The following is a 19,419-nucleotide window of genomic DNA, read 5'->3' on the forward strand; positions in this document are numbered from 1 at the left end:
GCTGTGTGCCAGCCAGAGAATACTACACCTTCACAAATATTGCTTCACGAAAATTGCGTCTAATCAACACTTGAGTGCTAAGCCTACAGGTGTCTGTTTAGCACCTCAGGGCATGTTCATTACATAGATTACATTACATAGGATATACGGCACAGAAACAGATCATTCAGCCCAATCAGTCTATGCTCCACTTGAGCCAACTCCCATCTTTCCTCCTCTAAACCTATCGGCATAACACTCTAGTCCCTTCTCCCTCATATGCTTGTCTAGCCTCCCCTTAAATACATCTATACTATTAGCTTCAACCACTCCCTGTGGTAGCGAGTTCCACATTCATCACCACTCTAAATTAAGAATTTTCTTCTGAATTCCCTATTGGATTTCTTGGTGACTATCTTATATTGAAGGCCTCTAGTAATGTTCTTCCCCACAAGTGGAAACATTCGCTCTGTATCCATTCTATCAAAACCTTTCATAATTTTAAAGACCTCTATTAGGTCACCCCTCAGCCTTCTTTTTTCAAGAGAAAAGAGACCCAGTTTGGTCATCCTTTCCTGATACGTATATTCTCATATTTATGGTATCATCCTTTTAAATCTTCTCTGCATCCTCTCCAGTGCTTCTATAACCTTTTTATAATATGGCAAACAAAACTGTAAGCAGTACTCTAAATGTGGTCCAACCAAGGTCCACTACAGGTTTAGCATAATTTCCCTACTTTTCAATTCTATACCTCTAGAAATAAACTCTAGTGCTTGCTTTGCTTTTTTATGGTCTTGCTAACCTGTGTCGCAACTTTTAGTAATTTGTGTATTTGTACTTTGAGATCCCTTTGTTCCTCTACCTCACCTACACTCGCACACTCCAAGTAGTAAGAAGTTAATAAGTAATAATCCTATTCTTCCCACCAAAATGTAATACCTCACATTTATCTATGTTGAACTTAATTTGCCAATTATATGCCCATTCTGCAAGTTTATTAATGTCCTCCTGTAATTTGTTGCAGTCCTCCTCCGTATTGACTATCATCCCCAATTTGGTGTCATGCGCAAATTTAGAAATTGTGTTTTTGATTCCAAAGTCTAAATCATTAATATAAATTGTGAACAACAGTGCTCCCAGCACTGATCCTTGTGGAACACCACTACCCACCTTCTGCCACTGTGAATAGCTACCTTTTACCCCTACTCTCTGCTTTCTGTCTTGAAGCTAGCTAGCTATCCATTCGGCTACTTGTCCCCTGACTCCACATTCTCTGACCTTGTTCTTCAGTCTATTATGGGCCTATCGAAGGCCTTTTGAAAATCTAGATAAATTACATCGACTGCATTACCATTGTCTACTCTCTCTGTTACCTCTTCAAAAAATTCAATGAGGTTGGTCAAGCAAGACTTTCCCTTTTGAAATCCATGCTGACTATTCGTTATTATATTTTTGGTATCTATATGTTCTTCTATTTTCTCCTTTATTAGAGATTCCATTATTTTTCCTACCACCTTTATGTTCAAGTTATGTTAATCATCACTTAAGACCAAAATTGTGTGCTAAATCTGGACTTTCAAACAGGCTAGTCTTATTAGCACTGTAACCATTTAGCTCCTGTTTTCACCCTTTGGTCAAAATAACTCCCTTAGATTAAAAGATGTAAAGAATGCCAACGATAAAGAGGTAAGAGTGCATTTACTTATCGCCATTAAGTTACAGGGGCTGAAATTGCCCATTGCTGGAAACGGGGCGCATCTACCCTGTTTCTGGTTATTTTACCGGCACAGTGGATGCAGTGGCCTCTTGAGTGAAATTCCGCACTTCGGCTTTTTTTCGGCGGACCTGAAGTCAGTCATAATGGGGGCGGAAGTGGGGCAGTAAGCGGAAGTTCGGAGTCTAAAAGGGCGGAAGTTGGGGGCAGGCGGAGCGGCCACCGCTGTCAGTCATCATCATCATAGGCAGTCCCTCGGAATCGAGGAAGACTTGCTTCCACTCTTAAAAATGTGTCCTTAGGTGGCTGAACAGTCCAATATGAGAACCACAGTCTCTGTCACAGATGGGACAGATAGTCGTTGAGGAAAGGGTAGGTAGGACTGGTTTGCCGCACACTCTTTCTGCTGCCTGCGCTTGATTTCTTCATGCTTTCGGCGATGAGACTCCAGGTGCCCAGCGCCCTCCCAGATGCACTTCCTCCATTTAAGGCGGTCTTTGACCAAGATCTCCCAGGTGTCAGTGGGGATGTTGCACTTTATCAGGGAGACTTTGAGGGTGTCCTTGTAACGTGTCCGCTGCCCACCTTTGGCTCGTTTGTCGTGAAGGAATTCCGAGTAGAGCGCTTGCTTTGGGAGTCTCGTATCTGGCATGTGAACGATGTGGTCTGCCCAGTGGAGCTGATCAATTGTGGTCAGTGCTTCAATGTTGGGGATGTTGGCCTGATTGAGGACGCTAATGTTGGTGCGTTTGTCCTCCCAGGCGTAGGGCTGATGACGTCATCACTGTGCCGCGTTACCACGGCTCTCCCCTTCACTTAAAAGGGAGAGCCTGGCGATTTTTTAAGTTTGGTCCACTGGGCGACCCAGGAAGGGTTTCGGCTGGGCCAGCGGCCTGGCACCCAAGCCTATTGACAGCCCGGCCGAACCTGGGGGCATAATTGTCGGTCCGACATGGCAGTCGGCTGACAAAAGAAAATACATGGCAGCAGCAGCAGTGCATCCTCCCCTTTGCTGGGAGCCACGTTGCCATTTTAGATGGACTAGAACCTCACTGCACCGGCAGAAAAAGGCAGTTTTTGGAGCTTTTCAACGGGGGCAAGACTTTTTCGGCAGAATTTCACCATTGGGGGGGAACATCAATGGTGCGTGCATGTCAGGGTTCATGTCAGGGACACAGCCTGAAGGTAGAACTGAGAGAGCAGTGTGTGAGCAAAGACTTGGGCACAATACATAGAAAGATAAAGAGAGAAATTGAGAGAGGAAAGTAATAAAAGAAAGTGCAAGAGAGAGTAAGGAGTGAAGAAAATACAGAAAGGGATACTGGAAAATAATTTAGTTTTAGTGAACACAGAAGACAAAAATAAACAGTCAACAGTGTGATAGCTGTCTTTGGAGAGAAAAAGCAAGTAGCTATTTTGGAAAGGTCAATAGCATACTCATTTGAGATGAAGTCTGGCACAATAGAGGGGCTCATTAAAGGGCTGGCTTGTTCAGCGGCTTACACTTCTCATACAGTGTCTACAAGAGCTTATGTTTGTGCACTGCAGAGCAGCATGCATAGAATCTGGACATATTAATCGCATTCCTGCAGTTTCTGATTTACTTCACTTTCTCTGTACTACAATTTTATCAGGACTGTAATCTGCTCTGTCATCATTTAATCACACTTCATAGCAGGAATAAGATGTCACGCCGGCAAAATAAGTGAGCATAATCTTCTCTAACAATAAGAAAATTTTATATCTGGGGAATCGTCACAGCAGCCCTGCAGAATTTCAGCACCAAGACTTTTAGTAAGATATTGATATGAAATACTACTGGAATTCAGTCACGTATTAAATTCATGATTATTCCCAAAAGTCTTATTTTTGTGTAAAAATATAATTTCAGTTTAACATAAACTCTTGCTTTCACTGTGTCGATGGATGTCACATTTTCTGGAATTCTGATTACTTTTCCACAGAAGGATCTTGGTATCATTCATATTAAAATGTTGCTCTCAAGAGGTTAAATTCTCTGAACAGGAGAGCTGGTAGATGTGTATTTGAATCAAATGATAGATTTGTTCCTTTCTTACACCCAGTGATTCTGAACAAGATGCATTTAAAGAGGTTCTGGGGTACCATGTTCTTCACACTCATACATGGCAGCTTAGCGAAGGAATACCAACACATTATGGGCAAACCACCGAGGTACTTGTGGCCACAGTTTGGTAGAAATACTTCGGTAACGCATGAGTGACAGAAGTGGGAATCTATTCATTCATACCATTCAGTATTATCATAGGGAATGGCTAAGCTATCGAAGGGCTTATAGAAAAGTAGCTCAATGAAGAATAGGGCATGGTAATCCAGCAAAGTGACGACCCAGCAAAATGTTGACCCAGCATTGTTATTCAAGTGCATTGAGATGCAGAAGCCGCTTAACAAGTATCACAAGATCTACGGCTCCTTGAAGATTTTTTTTAAGACATTAAGGGGGAAAAAGCATCTAATCCAGAGTTACATTTCCAGTTAGGACCCGGGGTGCTTGGGAAGCAGTACGACAATACTTTGATGAGGATGAGATAGTTTTACATATCTTACTTGTTCATCGGAAAAATGTGACTCGTCACGTGCTGCACTGACTGGCTGGGGGAAGAGCAAACTATTCAGGATGTACCAGTGAGAACCGAGGGGAACATAAGGAGTGAAGGCAATTTGGGGCCCATCAGATCCGCCACACAATATGTGGAAATATAGTTGGCGCACATGGGTCAGAGGCAGTAGGTATATAAACATAGAAACATAAAAAATAGGAGCAGAAGCAGGCCATTCGGCCCTTCGAGCCTGGACAGCCATTCAATATGATCATGGCTGATCATTCAACCTCAGTACCCCACCCCAGCCTTCTCTCCATACCCCTTTATCCCTTTAGCCATAAGGGCCTCATCTAACTCACTTTTGAATATGTCCAACGAACTGGACTCAACAACTTTCTGTGGCGGAGAATCCCACAGGTTCACAACTTTCTGGGTGAAAAAGTTTCTCCTCATCTCGGTTCTATATGGCTTACCCCTTATCCTTATACTCTGTCCCCTAGTTCTGGACTTCCCCAACATCGGGAACATTCTCCCTGCATCTAACCTATCCAGACCAATCAGAATTTTATACGTTTCTATGAGAACTCCTCTCATTCTTCTAAGTTCCAGTGAGTATAAGCCTAGCCGATCCAGTCTTTCCTGATATGTCAGTCCTGCCATCCCGGGAATCAGTCTGGTGAATCTTCGCTGCACTCCCTCAATAGCAAGCACGTCCTTCCTCAGATTAGGAGACCAAAACTGCACACAATACTCAAGGTGTGGTCTCACCAAGGTCCTGTACAATTGCAGCAAGACCTCCCTGCTCTATACTCAAATCCCCTCGCTATGAAGGCCAGCATGCCATTTGCCTTCTTTACTGCCTGCTGTACCTGCATGCCTACCTTCAATGACTGATGTACCATGACACCCAGGTCTCGTTGCACCTCCCCTTTTACTAATCTGTCACCATTCAGATAATAATCTGCCTTCTTGTTTTTGCCCCCAAAGTGGGTAACCTCACATTTATCCACATTATACTGCATCAGCCATGCATTTTCCCATTCACCTAACCTGTCCAAGTCCCCCTGCAGCCTCTTAGCACAGCTCGCACTGCCACCCAGCTTAGTGTCATCTGCAAACTTGGAGATATTACATTCAATTCCTTCATCTAAATCATTAATGTATATTGTAAATAGCTGGGGTTCCAGCACTGAACCCTACGGCACCCCACTAGTCACTGCCTGCCATTCTGAAAAGGACCCGTATATTCCGACTCTTTGCTTCCTGTCTGCCAACCATTTATCTATCCATGTCAATACATTACCCCCAATACCATGTGCCTTAATTTTGCACACTAATCTCTTTTGTGGGACCTTGTCAAAAGCCTTTTGAAAGTCCAAATACATCACATCTACTGGTTCTCCCTTATCCACTCTACTAGTTACATACTCAAAAAACTCTAGAAGATTTGTCAAGCATGATTTCCCTTTCATAAATCCAAGCTGACTTGGACCAATCCTGTCACTGCTTTTCAAATGTGCTGCTATTACATCCTTAACAATTGACTCCAGCATTTTCCCCACCACCGATGTCAGGCTAACCAGTGTATTCTGTTTTCTCTCTCCCTTTTTTTTTTCAAAAGTGGAGTTGCATTCGGTACCCTCCACTCCATAGGAACTGATCCAGAGTCCATGGAATGTTGAAAAATGACCACCAATGCATCTACTATTTCAGACTATCAGGCCCTGGGGCTTTATCGGCCTTCAGTCCCTACAATTTCCCTGACACCATTTCCTCACTAATAAGGAATTCCCTCAGTTCCCTCTTCTCGCTAGACCCTCGGTCCTCTAGTATTTTCAGGAGGTTATTTGAGTCTTCCTTAGTGAAGACAGAACCAAAGTATTTGTTCAATTTGTCTGCCATTTCTTTGTTCCCCATTACAAATTCATTTGATTCCGACTGCAAGGGACCTACGTTTATCTTCACTAATCTTTTTCTCTTCACATATCTATAGAAGCTTTTGCAGTCAGTTTTTATGTTCCCAGCAAGCTTACTCTCATACTTTATTTTCCCCCTCCTAATTAGACCCTTAGTCCTCCTCTGCTGAATTCTAAATTTCTCCCAGTTCTCAGGTTTTCTGCTTTTTCTGGCCAATTTATATGCCTCTTCCTTGGAGTTAACACTTTCCCTAATTTCCCTTGTGAGCCACAATTGAGCCACCTTCCCATTTTTATTTTTACGCCACACAGGGATGTATAATTGTTGTAGTTCATCCATGTGATCTTTAAATGTCTGCCATTGCCTATCCACCGTCACCCCTTTAAGCATCATTTGCCAATCTATCCTAGCCAATTCACATCGCATACCATCGAAGTTTCCTTTCTTAAGTTCGGGACCCTAGTCTCTGAATTAACTGTGTCACTCTCCATCTTAATGAAGAATTCTACAATATTATGGTCACTCTTCCCCAAGGGGACTCGCACGACCATTTTGCTAAGTAATCGTCTCTCGTTACACAAGACCCAGTCGAGGATGGCCAGCTCTCTAGTTGGTTTCTCGACATATTGGTCTAGAAAATCATCCCTTATACACTCCAGGAACTCCTCCTCCACAGTATTGCTACCAGTTTGGTTAGCCCAATCTATATGTAGATTAAAGTCACCCATGATAACTGCTGTACCCTTATTGCACTCGTCCCTAATTTCCTGCTTGATGCCGTCCCCAACCTCCCTACTACTGTTTGGTGGTCTGTACACAACTCCCACTAATGTTTTCTGCCCTTAGGTATATCACAGCTCTACCCATATAGATTCCACATCATCCACGCTAATGTCCTTTATAACTATTGCGTTAATCTCCTCTTTAACCAGTAACGCTACCCCACCTCCTTTTCCTTCCTGTCTTTCCTTCCTGAATATTGAATACCCCTGGATGTTGTGTTCCCAGCCTTGGTTACTCTGGAGCCATGTCTCTGTAATCCCAATTACATCATATCCTTTAACAGCTATCGGCACAGTTAATTCACCCACCTTATTACGAATGCTCCTCGCATTGAGACTCAGAGCTTTCAGACTTGTTTTTTTAACACTCTTTGTCCTTTTAGAATGATGTTGTAATGTGGCCCTTTTGGATTTTTGCCCTTGATTTTTCTGCACTTCACTCTTGTTTTTCTCTTTCCTACATTTTGCTTCTGCCCCCTTTTTACTTCCCTCTGCCTCCCTGAATTGATTCCCATCCCCCTGCCATTTTAGTTTAAACCCTCCCCAACAGCACTAGCAAACACTCCATCTAGTACATCGGTTCCGGTCCTGCCCAAGTGCAGACCGTCTGGTTTGTTCTGGTCCCACCTCTCCCAGAACCGGTTCCAATGTCCCAGGAATTTGAATCCCTCCCCTTTGCACCATTCCTCAAGCCACATATTCATCTGAGCTCTCCTGCGATTCCTGCTCTGACTAGCATGTGGCATTTGTAGCAATCCTGAGATTACTACTTTTGAGGTCCTACTTTTTAATTTAACTCCTAGCTTCCTAAATTCAGTTTGTAGGTCCTCATCCTGTTTTTTACCTATATCATTGGTACTTATATACACCACGAGAGCTCGATGTTCACCCTCCCCCTCCAGAATGTGCTGCAGCCGCTCCGAGACATCTTTGACCCTTGCACCAGGGAGGCAACATACGATCCTGGAGTCTCAGTTTGCGGCCGCGGAAACAGCTATCTATTCCCCTTACGATAGAATCCCCTATCACTAAAGCTCTCCCATTCTTTTCACTGCCCTCCTGTACAGCAGAACCACCCCTGGTGCCATGGACTTGGCTGCTGCTGCCTTCCCTGATGAGCCACCTCCCTCAACAGTATACAAAACGGTGTATCTGTTTTGGAGGGAGATGACCGCAGGGGATCCTTACACTAGTTGCCTTCCCTTGCTCTTCCTGATGGTCACCCATTCCCCATCTGGCTGTGCAACCTTTACCTGCAGTTTGACCAACTCACTAAACATGCTATTCATGACATCCTCAGCATCGCAGATGCTCCAGTGTGAATCCATGTGCAGCTCCAGTGCTGCAATGCGGTCTGTCAGGAGCTGCAGCTGGGTACACTTCCCACACCCGTAGTAGTCAGGGACACTTCCAGTGTTCCTAATTTCCCACATAGCATAGGAGGAGCATGACATGGGTCTGGGCTCTCCTGCCTTGTCTTAATCCTTAGATTAACTTAATTTGTAACAATGCCAAAGGTTTCTTACTGCTAAGAAAAATAAAAGATCAAATACTCCCAACCAGCCAATCACTTACCCGCTTGGCTGCGACGTCCCACTTCGATTTCTTCTTACTTCTTTGTTTACCTTCTGCCCCTGCCCCTGCACCAGCTAGCCTCCTCCGACTCTCGGGCCTTTATAGGCCGCTTGACTGCTCGAACTCCTGCTCCTGTGGCCGCCTCCTCCGACTCTTGGGCCTTTATAGGCTGCTCGACTGCCCGAACTCCCACTCCTGAGGCCGCCTCCTCCGACTCTCAGGCTTTTATAGGCCGCTCGACTGCCCGAACTCCCGCTCCTGTGGCTCATCTCTGGGGTAGGTTTTCATGCAGCTCATGGACTTCTGTGGTCTGGGAGGATCAACAGTTGTGCTGTGTGCCTAGTTTGGGAGCATGATCTTTATGAATTAGTTATATGGCTCCTATGTGAGGAACTGCCTGGAGAATGGAGGTCTCAACAGGAGGGCTGGTAGATGTCATCATCATCATAGGCGGTACCTCGGAATCAGGGAAGACTTGCTTCCACTCTTAAAATTAGTCCTTAGGTAGCTGAACAGTCCAATATGAGAGCCACAGACCCTGTCACAGGTGGGACAGATAGTTGTTGAGGGTAAGGGAGGGTGGGACAGTTTTGCCGCTGTTAGATGTGTATTTAAGCTGGATGAACTAGTTTGTGGAACATTGCTTCTCACATACCAGTTCAGCTCTGGTCAATGGGAGTGAATCCAAACAACCCTGTCAGCCATTTAGATTCATTATTCATCAAGGGATGGCGTTAATTTGAGGACAGATTCCAGGGACCCAACTGGGAGAGGGGGCAGTAATTAGTTTAATTGCCAGCCCTACTAGCCATTCCCCGGACAGGGAAAGGTCAAGGTGCTGCTTTCTGTCTAGGTTAAGGAACAAAGGATAGAAGGATATGGTACACAGTCAGTCAGTTCCGTAAGCTCTGGGAAGAGAGCCAGACCTATCCAGAGGAAGCTCTCTTAATTTCAGCCAGTCAGGAGCAGAGGAAAGGCTGACCAGAAAAGTGAGTAATTAGCCTGCTAACAGTGACAGTATGGAATATTTAACTCGTTATGATATGTGATAGTGAAGTTGCATTGAAGTAAGGTGAGATTGATATAAGTGTTACTCTGTACATCCATGTACTGGCTGTAAAATAAAGCAGCTTGCCGATTTATATCTGGTCTTATCTCACTAGAGTGTTAATCAGACTTTTAGAAGTTTAAAGAGCACACGTGAAGACTTGTGCAAGATTATAGTATTCAGCTCATAGAATGATAGAAACTGACAGCACAGAAAGAGGCCATTCAGCCCCTCATGCCTGTGCTGGTTCTTTGAAAGAGTTGTCCAATTTAGGCCCATATCTCGTTTTCTCCCATATCCCTGCTAATTAGTTCTCTTCAAATACATGTCCAATTGCCTTTTCAAAGTTCCAATGGGATCTGATTCCACCACCTTTTCAGGTAGTGCATTCCAGATCATAACAACCCTCTGTGTAAAATAAATTCTCCTCATTTCCTCCCTAGTTCTTTTTCCAATTATTTTAAATCTATGATTCTGGTTAGTGACCCACTTGCTAGAGGAATGAGTTTCTCCCTACATGCTCTATCAAAACCCTTCATAATTTTGAACACTTTTATTAGCTCTCCCCTTAACCTTCTCTGCTCTACGGAGAACAATCCCACGTTTGCCAATCTTTCCACATAACTGAAGTCCATCATATTGGTAAACCTCCTCCGTACCCTCTCCAAGGCCCAGAATTATACACAATACTCCAACTGAAGCTTAACTAGTAATTCTAAAGGTTTAGCATATTTAATACCACTATTTAGAAATCTAAGTATCCCACATGCTTTCTTAACTGCCTTAATAACCTTTCAAGGATTTGTGAATATGCACTCCCAGGTCTCTCTGCTCTTCCACTCCCTCAAAATAGATTGTACTGCCTCTCCATGTTGTTTCTCCCAAAATGCATCACCACACTTATCCACATTAAATTACATCTGCCATGTGTCTTCACATTTCACCAGTGTATGTCTTCCTGAAATCTGCTACGATCATGCTCACTATTTACTACTTTCCCAAGTTTTGTATCATTTTTGCCCTTTACTCTGTTTTTTCCCTAGTCTATATAAGAATAATTGAAGTCCCCTACTATTACCGCTCTTTTATTTTTACATTTTTCTGAAATTTGACTACAGATATGATGCTCCAGCTCCTTCTAATTATTTGGTGTCTATAGTAAACACCCAGCAATGTAACAGATCCTTTTCTGTTCCTTAAATTAATTTAACAAGTAATTTCATTGCAGGTCAGGCTGTCATAGGATAAATATTTGTCAGATTGAAGGTGACCTGCTGATTATAAGAAACACAGGATTCACTTACAGAAGAGACAAGTGACACTGAACCCAAGAGAACATACTCTAAATTTGTAAGAATGGACGTTGCTTGTTTTTATTAAGGTTTAACTCCATTCTCTTACATCTGCTTATTGCCAGAAATTGTCACTCAGCCTCACATGTGCTCAATGGCCACAGATATATAGCCATTCAGTAATATATAGTCCTCTTTCCTAGCTTAAAAATTGGCCGAGATGCACTCACGATGTGGCTGTTGATGTGAATGTTCAATGCGATTAAAGGTGATAGAAGTGTATAGCCAATCTTATTAGATTGGTTATACCCCTCTATCTCCTTTAATCAGATTGAACAATCAACAACAAAAATCTGATTCAACTCATCCTGCTTTAAATTCTGAGCCATTTCCAACATCCTCTGAGGCAGCAATAGCTAAAGCCCCAGCGCCAATAGCGGCTGCTGCACACATCAAGTAAACACCAATGGTGTTGGGGATGGGGAGATTTGCAACTTATTTGATCTTGCACTTCAGATTCAATGCATCTATCCCCAAATGTTTTTTGTAAGCCTTTAGTTAAGTTTGGTTTGTTATTCCTACTCCTCCTACAGCACTTTTGGCAGAATTCTTTCATTTCTGTGTAGTATATTCTTTTTGATACAGTGACCCAGAAGCCAGGAAGCTTTGAATTTTAAAATCCCCAGTTACTCCTTTCAGTGTTTTGCAAAGTAACCATTTGCCTAAGCCAAGGGACTATTAAACAACAAAATTCCAGTTCCTACAGGCAGTAGCACCAGAGTCTTTGATAGGCCCTCACTTAGAATCTATTGTTATGCGTTGTGCCTGGATTTGGGGCATAAAACACGTGCAACGATAACTAATTTAGCAGTGGAACAGTCTGTGCCCAATTTGCGCCTGGATTCGGACCACTACTAAATTTGTCAGGTCAATTTTCCAGGCGCTCCTGGCTGCCATCTAAAATAGATGTTAGGCCCTTATATATGAAAATGAGGGGCCAAGCAACTGTTTTATGTCCCCTTGAATAAAATTGTGATGAGCAGACCAGGATCCAGGACAGTTTGGGATTTTTAGTCCCAAATGGATGGTAAGTTCATTTTGTTTTAAAAAAATTCAGAAACCATTGTTGTGGAGCCAAGAGGATCAGGAGAAAAGGAGTTAGCAGTTTGTGGACACATGATAGGCACTGGCAAATTGTCCAAATAATAATAATGAGGTCCAAGGCTTCAAACTCTTAGAATCATAGAATCGTAGAAATTTACAGCACGGAAGGAGATCATTTTGGCCCATTGTGTATGCGATGGCCAACCAAGAGCTATCCAGCCTAATCTCACTTTCCAGCTCTTGGTCCGTAGCTCTGTTGGTTACGCCACTTTAAGTGCACATCCAAGTATTTTTTAAATGTGGTGAGGCTTTCTGCCTCTACCACCCTTTCAGGCAGTGAGTTCCAGACCTCCACCACCCTCTGGGTGAAGAAATTTCTCCTCATGTCTCCTCTAAACCTCCCCACAATTACTTTAAATCTTTGCCCCTTGGTTGTTGACCCCTCAGCCAAGGGAAATAGGTCCTTCCTATCTACTCTATCCAGGCCCCTAATAATGTTATACACCTCAATCAGGTCTCCCCTCAGTCTTCTCTGTTCCAAAGAAAACAGAGCCAGCATCTCCAATCATTCCTCATAGCCAATATTCTCCAGTCCAGGCAATATTCTTGTAAATCTCCTCTGCACCCTTTCCAGTGCAATCACATCCTTCCTGTCATGTGGTGATCAGAACTGCACACACTACTCCAGCTGCAGCCAAACCAGTGTTTTATACAGTTCAAGCATAACCTCCTTGCGCTTGTATTCCATGCCTCGACTAATAAAGGCAAGTATTCCATATGCCGCCTTAACCACCTTATCTACCTGGCCTGCTACCTTCAGGAATCTGTGGACCTGCACTCCAAGGTCCCTTTGTTCCTCTACACTTTTGAGTGTCGTACCATTAATGTGTATTCCTTTGCCTTGTTAGACCTCCCCAAATGCATCATCTCACACTTATCCAGATTGAATTCCATTTGCCACTATTCTGCCCACTTGACCAGTACATTGATATCTTCCTGAAGTCCGCAGCTTTCTTATTCATTATCAATTACACAGCCTATTTTAGTGTAATTTGCAAACTTCTTAATCATACCCCCAACATTCAATTCCATGGGTCCGAACTCGGTCGAAGCCAAGGCCCGCCCAAGTGCTGCCCAAAGGACCGCTGGTGGTCACCGAGAGACCGGGTGGTGCTTTGCCAGGAAGATTCCTCTAAAAGAGGTGGCAGTACCTCCTGGCGGCCAAATAACGGCTTAGCCCTCAATCTGGATGGCAGCGGGCGGGAGCTCTCAATCTCAGTGGCAAAAGGCTCTTACTGCCAAAATGCCACCGAGGATGGAGTCGGGCCCAGGGAGGGTGGATGAGCTGAAATGAAAAATCATAGCAAACAAAAAAAAACACCGGAACATCTTCAGGGGACCTCATCCAGGTAAGTCACTGTAAAACATTTTTTTTAAATATGTTCACTAACTTTTTTTTCCGTTCTTCCTACCTACCGTTGGGGTTAGAACAGCCTCCATACAGCGGTCTTTCCCCCTACTGGCACCGACTCCCGCCAACTCCTGCCCACATCAATCTGGCAGCTCGGCAGGTGGGAGGACACTTACACTACTTGGCCGCCAGAGGACATCAGTGAGCAGTTCCCGGCGGTACTCCCCTCCTGCCTGCTCCAGCCCAAGTGGAAAATGGCAAAGAGAGGAAGACAGCAGCAAAATTCAGCGGCAGTTGGCGGCAGTAGGTGGTAAAGAAACCAATATCAGGGCCCAAGTAATTGATATATAGCACAAAAGGCAAGGGAGCTAGCACCGAGTCCTGCGGAACCCCACTGGATATAGTCTTCCAATCACAAAAACACCTATCAACCATTGCCCTTTGCTTCCTGTCTCTGAGCCAATTTTGGATCCAATTTGCCACTTTGACCTGGATACCATGGGCTTTTACTTTTGTGACCAGTGTGCATGTGGGATCTTATCAAAAGCTTTGCTAAAATCCATATACACTACATCATTCGCACTGCCCTCATCGACCCTCCTGGTTACCTCCTCGAAAAATTCAATCAAGTTAGTCAGACACGACCTTCCCTTGACAAATCCATGCTAACTGTCCTTGATTAATCCATGTCTTTCCAAATGAAAATTTATCCTGTTCCTCAGGATTTTTCCAATAATTTTCCCACCACTGAGGTTAGGCTGACTGGCCTGTAATTACTCGATCTATCCCTTTCTCCCTTTTTAAACAAAGGAACAACATTAATAGTTCTCTAGTCCTCTGGCACCACACCTGTAGCCAGAGAGGACTGGAAAATGATGGTCAGAACCTCTGCTATTTCCTCTTTTGCTTCTTTTAACAACCTAGAATACATTTCATCTGGGCCTGGGGATTTATCCACTTTCAAAGCTGCAAAGCCCCTTAATACTTCCTCTCTCACCAGGGGACACAGTGTAAGGATAAGAGGTAAGCCATTTAGGACTGAGATGAGAAGAAACTTCTTCACTCAGAGAGTTGTTAACCTGTGGAATTCTCTACTGCAGAGAGTTGTTGATGCCAGTTCATTGGATATATTCAAGAGGGAGTTAGATATGGCCCTTACAGCTAAAGGGATCAAGGGGTATGGAGAGAAAGCAGGAAAGGGGTACTGAGGTGAATGATCAGCCATGATCTTATTGAATGGTGGTGCAGGCTCCAAGGGCCAAATGGCCTACTCCTGCACCTATTTTCTATGTTTCTATGTTTCTATGTTTATCTCGTCTAATATTTCACACTCATCCTCCCTCATTGCAAAGTCTACAATGCCCTTCTCTTTTGTGAAAACAAATGCAAAGTATTCATTAAGAATCAAACCCACATCTTTTGCCTCCACACACAGAATTTATTTCTGGTCTCTAATAGGCCCCACTATTTCTCTAGTTATTCTCTTGCTCTTAATTTATTTATAAAACATATTTGTTTTTTCACTGATTTTACTTGCCAACATTCTTTCATGCTCTCTCTTTGCTTTCCTGATATCTTTTTTAATTGCATCTCTGCACTTTTTATTCTCCTCTAGATTTTCTGCAGTATTGAGTTCTCGGTATCTGTCAAAAGCTTCCCTTTTTTTCTTTATCTTACCTTGTATGTCCCTTGACATCCAAGGGCTCTAGATTTGTTAGACCTACCCTTTTTCTTTAAGGGAACATGCTTGCTCTGTACCCTCAGGATCTCCTCCTTGAATGCCTCCCACTGCTCTTTTACCATCAAGTAGCCGTTTCCAGTCCACTTTGGCCAAATTCCATCTCAGCTCAGCAAAATTGTCTTTACCCCAATTGAGAAAAATGTTTCCTGGTCCACTTTTGTCCTTTTCTATAACTACCCTAAATCTTACTGAATTATGATCACTAGCACCAAAATGCTCTCCCACTGATACCCCTTCCACCTGCCCCTCTTCATTCCCCAAAACCAAGTCCAGAACCGCCCCTCCCTTGTTGGGCTTGTTACATACTGTCTAAAGAAGTTCTCCTGAATGCATTTTAGGAATTCTGCACCCTCTGTACCATTCACACTGTTTTTTTTCCCAGTTAATATTAGGGTAGTTGAAGTCCCCCACTATTACAGCTCTATAGTTTTTGCACTTTGCAGCAATTTGCCCACATATTATCTTAGCTGATATTTGTAGAGGGATGATAGAAGTGGCAGTGTGTGGGTTATGTTTCCTGGAATTTCTTTACAGGAAGCAACAGCTCAAGGGTACAACATATTTGTGCTGTATTTTCTTCAAAGTTTTTTGTGCTTGTACTCTTAACAATGGTTCATAGATGGGCCAGCATTCAAACTCAGAATGAATCACTCCTGAGTTTACTTTACGCTCGAAGATTTGAACTGGCAACTTCAAAACCTGTGTGTGGTCTGATGTCACATTGCATGCATTCTTAACAGTTTAGTCAAATTTTGAATCAATAACATAAAGGTTTAGCATAAATGCCAGATAATTATTTTAGTTATTATTAAAATGTTTCCATCCTACTCCTGCTGAAATTGGGGCTCGAATAGGGGGAGAATTTCCGTGAGGTTCTCCCGAATCTCTTATCGTAATTTTAGCCAAGCTCGGCAGAAACCCAGGAGAAACGATGCAGAAGGCTGCTTTGATGATGATTACGTCATTTCTTTGAGAATTTCGCTAATTTTAAGCCTAAATTAGGGCAATAAATCGGAAAACCACCTTAGCCATTTCAGATGAATGTGTGAATGCAACCTTATATTTTTAGCCGATGCAGGCAATTGTAATATCAAGTTTTGTGGTTGATGAAGAAACAGATTCTAAACAAATTGACAAATGCCAACTGTGCACCATTATTCCTGATGATCAAATGGTTCTTTAAACAACTTACATTTTATTTTTTTTAATAGCTGTGCAATATGCTTCAGAGCTCCTGCAGGTATCAGACTAAGATCAGACTCTGACCTGCAGATATCAGGCTATGACTTATGGATGCAATGTTAAAACAAGGCCCTCTCTCCCTCCTCAGGTGGATGTTTAAGGTCCTATGGTACTATTTTAAAAAAAGCAGAGACTCCCAGTGTCCTGATCAGCAATTATTCCTCCACCAACATCACCAAAAAGAGATTCACCTGTTATTCATCGCATTGCTGTTTATGGGATCTGAGTACAAATTGGTCTGATAAGTCAGTAAACACATTTCTAATACTTTAGGTTCTAAGCAAAGCAGGCTTTAAGTCATACATATCAAAAATTATTCACATCTCAGTGTTTTCTTCTCCAACCATCTTGCGAGACCAATGGATCAATTTGTCTCTCCATCTTAATAACAAAAGACCATAGTGTAGTGATACAATACAATGGTTTCTATATGAAGCTCAACACAGTCAGCATTTTGTAAAGTTCCTCTGAGGTTCAATCAGTTTACCCAGTGAGTAGCTGAACCATGCAAATCAGGTTTGATGGATGCACTCAGTTTCAGTTTGAGTCAAGGTACCCTTACCCCAAGTCAGCTTTGCACCAGATGCAGGACTACAAGCCATGTAAAATCGTCCTTCTACAGTTTGGTTAAACTGTCCTCTTTCGTGCTCTAGGTGTACAGTTTTATACATCGGACCCACGCATCGGAAATTCTGTCTCTTTCACCATCCCAATGATTTGGCAACAGGCATGGACTGGATTCCTGACACATGTTCCCAATATACGAATCTCTGTGCCAGGAGCACTAAAAACAGAACTTCCCCCTTTTAATTTTAAAGTGCCTTCCTGACACATAAAAAAAATGAACTGCCTTTGGAACAGCAGACTTCACTTTATCTGACCAGAGCACGATGCAGAGCTAGCAGCATAACATAGTGCTGCCACCCATGCTGTTGCAAAGTGGTAACCAGAATGATGCCACATTCTTTGTTGTATCCCGTTTACACTAAAACCCCTGCGATGATTCAGCACAGATTACAATCAATGCATGCTCAGTGACATAGCCTTGTGATAGATTGTATTATATATGCACATGTATTATGTACCATTAAATGTATACATTTATGTATGTATGTGTGATAGATCACAATGAAATTAATATCATTAGACATATTTCTTAGGGGTATTAGTTTGATTCCTGGGCCTCATTGTTAGCAATAGTATTTATTAAATAGATCAAATTAAAAGTATAATTTTACGTCAGTTTCATACTGATTTTTACTTTATACGTGGTTTACACAGTAGCCTTATGCCATTCTCCTAGTTACAAACATATATAATGTATAATTTTTTTCTTAGATATAGGTAGATACTGCAGGAATTTAATGGCCAGAGCGATCTCCTCGACTGGTTTTGATCGCCTAGATGGGTCGGAGAGGAATTGCCCAGATTTTTTTCCCAGATTGGCCTGGGTTTTTAATCTGTTTTTTTGCCTCTCCCAGGAGATCATATGGTTTCAGATGGGGTGGAGTGTATAAGTTGTGATACACAAGGCAGATTATTATCTGAATGGGTGTCGTGGTACATCAGTCATTGAAAGTAGGCATGCAGGTACAGTAGGCAGTAAAGAAAGCAAATGGCATGTTGGCCTTCATAGCAAGAGGATTTGAGTATAGGAACAGGGAGGTTTTACTGCAGTTGTACAGGGCCAACTGAGGCCACACCTTGAGTATTGTGTGCAGTTTTGGTCTCCTAATCTGAGAAAATACATTCTTGCTATTGAGGGTTCACCAGACTGATTCCCGGGATGGCAGGACTGACATATGAAGAAAGACTGGATCGACTAGACTTATATTCACTGGAATTTAGAAGAACGAGAAGGGATCTCGTAGAAACATATAAAATTCTGACGGGTTGAGACAGGTTAGATGCAGGAAGAATGTTCCCAATGTTGGGGAAGTCCAGAACCAGAGGTCACAGTCTAAGGATAAGGGGTAAGCCATTTAGGACCGAGATGAGGAGAAACCTCTTCACTCAGAGAATTGTGAACCTGTGGAATTCACTGCTGCAGAGAGTTGTCGATGTCAGTTCATTGGATATATTCAAAAGGGAGTTAGATATAGCCCTTACGGCTAAAGGGATCAAGGGGTATGGAGAGAAGGCAGGAATGGGGTACTGAAGTTGCATGATCAGCCATGATCATATTGAATGGTGGTGCAGGCTCAAAAGGTCGAATGGCCTACTCCTGCATCTATTTTCTATGTTTTCTATGTTTCTATGTATCGCATTTGTGTGGGACAGGTTCGATGGATCAGATGGTCTTTACCTGTCCATTATTGTTCATGTTCATACATGTCATTGTTCTTTAAAACTGCTTAGAACTGGTACTGCCCTCATTTGGCATGTAGGTTCATGACCGGATTGAAACATGATCGTCACAGAACGAAAAGGAAGTGTCCTTTATCCTGCCTTCCTCTGTCCTCTCTCCTCGTGCTATCAGTATTATTTTTACATCATTGATTGGAGTGCTTCATAACTGCTACACCACAAGGCATAACCAATAACGTCCTACTAGGAAAAGCTTTCCAATGCCATATCATATATAGAATTAGTGTCACGGATATGTTCCCTCGTTACTGGTAGTCCTAACATTGCATCTAAAATTACTTGTAACTTCAACTGCCTCAGAAAACATGCCGCTAGTGCACAAAGTATCCATGTCTGCACTTCTTTCATTACAGAAAGACAGAGTTTGAATGAATATGATAGCACTTACCTTGAACAAGATTTATCAACACAAAGATGCAAAGTGGAGGATGGCCGTATTTTGCTTGTGCAGCCATAGTTTTGGTGTCAGATCCTCACAGCTCGTTCGGCTATTGTGGTTCCACAGTACTACTACAGCACAGGAAACTGAGCTCAACTGATAGGCAGTGAAACACAGTACTAACACTAACGATAACTTTGCTTCATTTCATAATATAGCCACATCCGTTCAACAGGGCTGTTACCTGCAGCATCCAACAGTAGCACACACCAGTGCATAGGTA

The 19,419-nt window shown here is 42.9% G+C and overlaps 1 pseudogene; it reads right to left on the reverse strand.

Annotated features, from left to right (window-relative positions):
* LOC139245602 (T-cell surface protein tactile-like) overlaps window positions 1-19,419 on the reverse strand; it is a 182,984-nt pseudogene that overhangs the window by 155,148 nt on the left and 8,417 nt on the right.

The sequence above is a fragment of the Pristiophorus japonicus genome, unplaced genomic scaffold (genome assembly GCF_044704955.1).
Source record: "Pristiophorus japonicus isolate sPriJap1 unplaced genomic scaffold, sPriJap1.hap1 HAP1_SCAFFOLD_224, whole genome shotgun sequence".
NCBI lineage: Eukaryota > Metazoa > Chordata > Chondrichthyes > Pristiophoridae > Pristiophorus > Pristiophorus japonicus.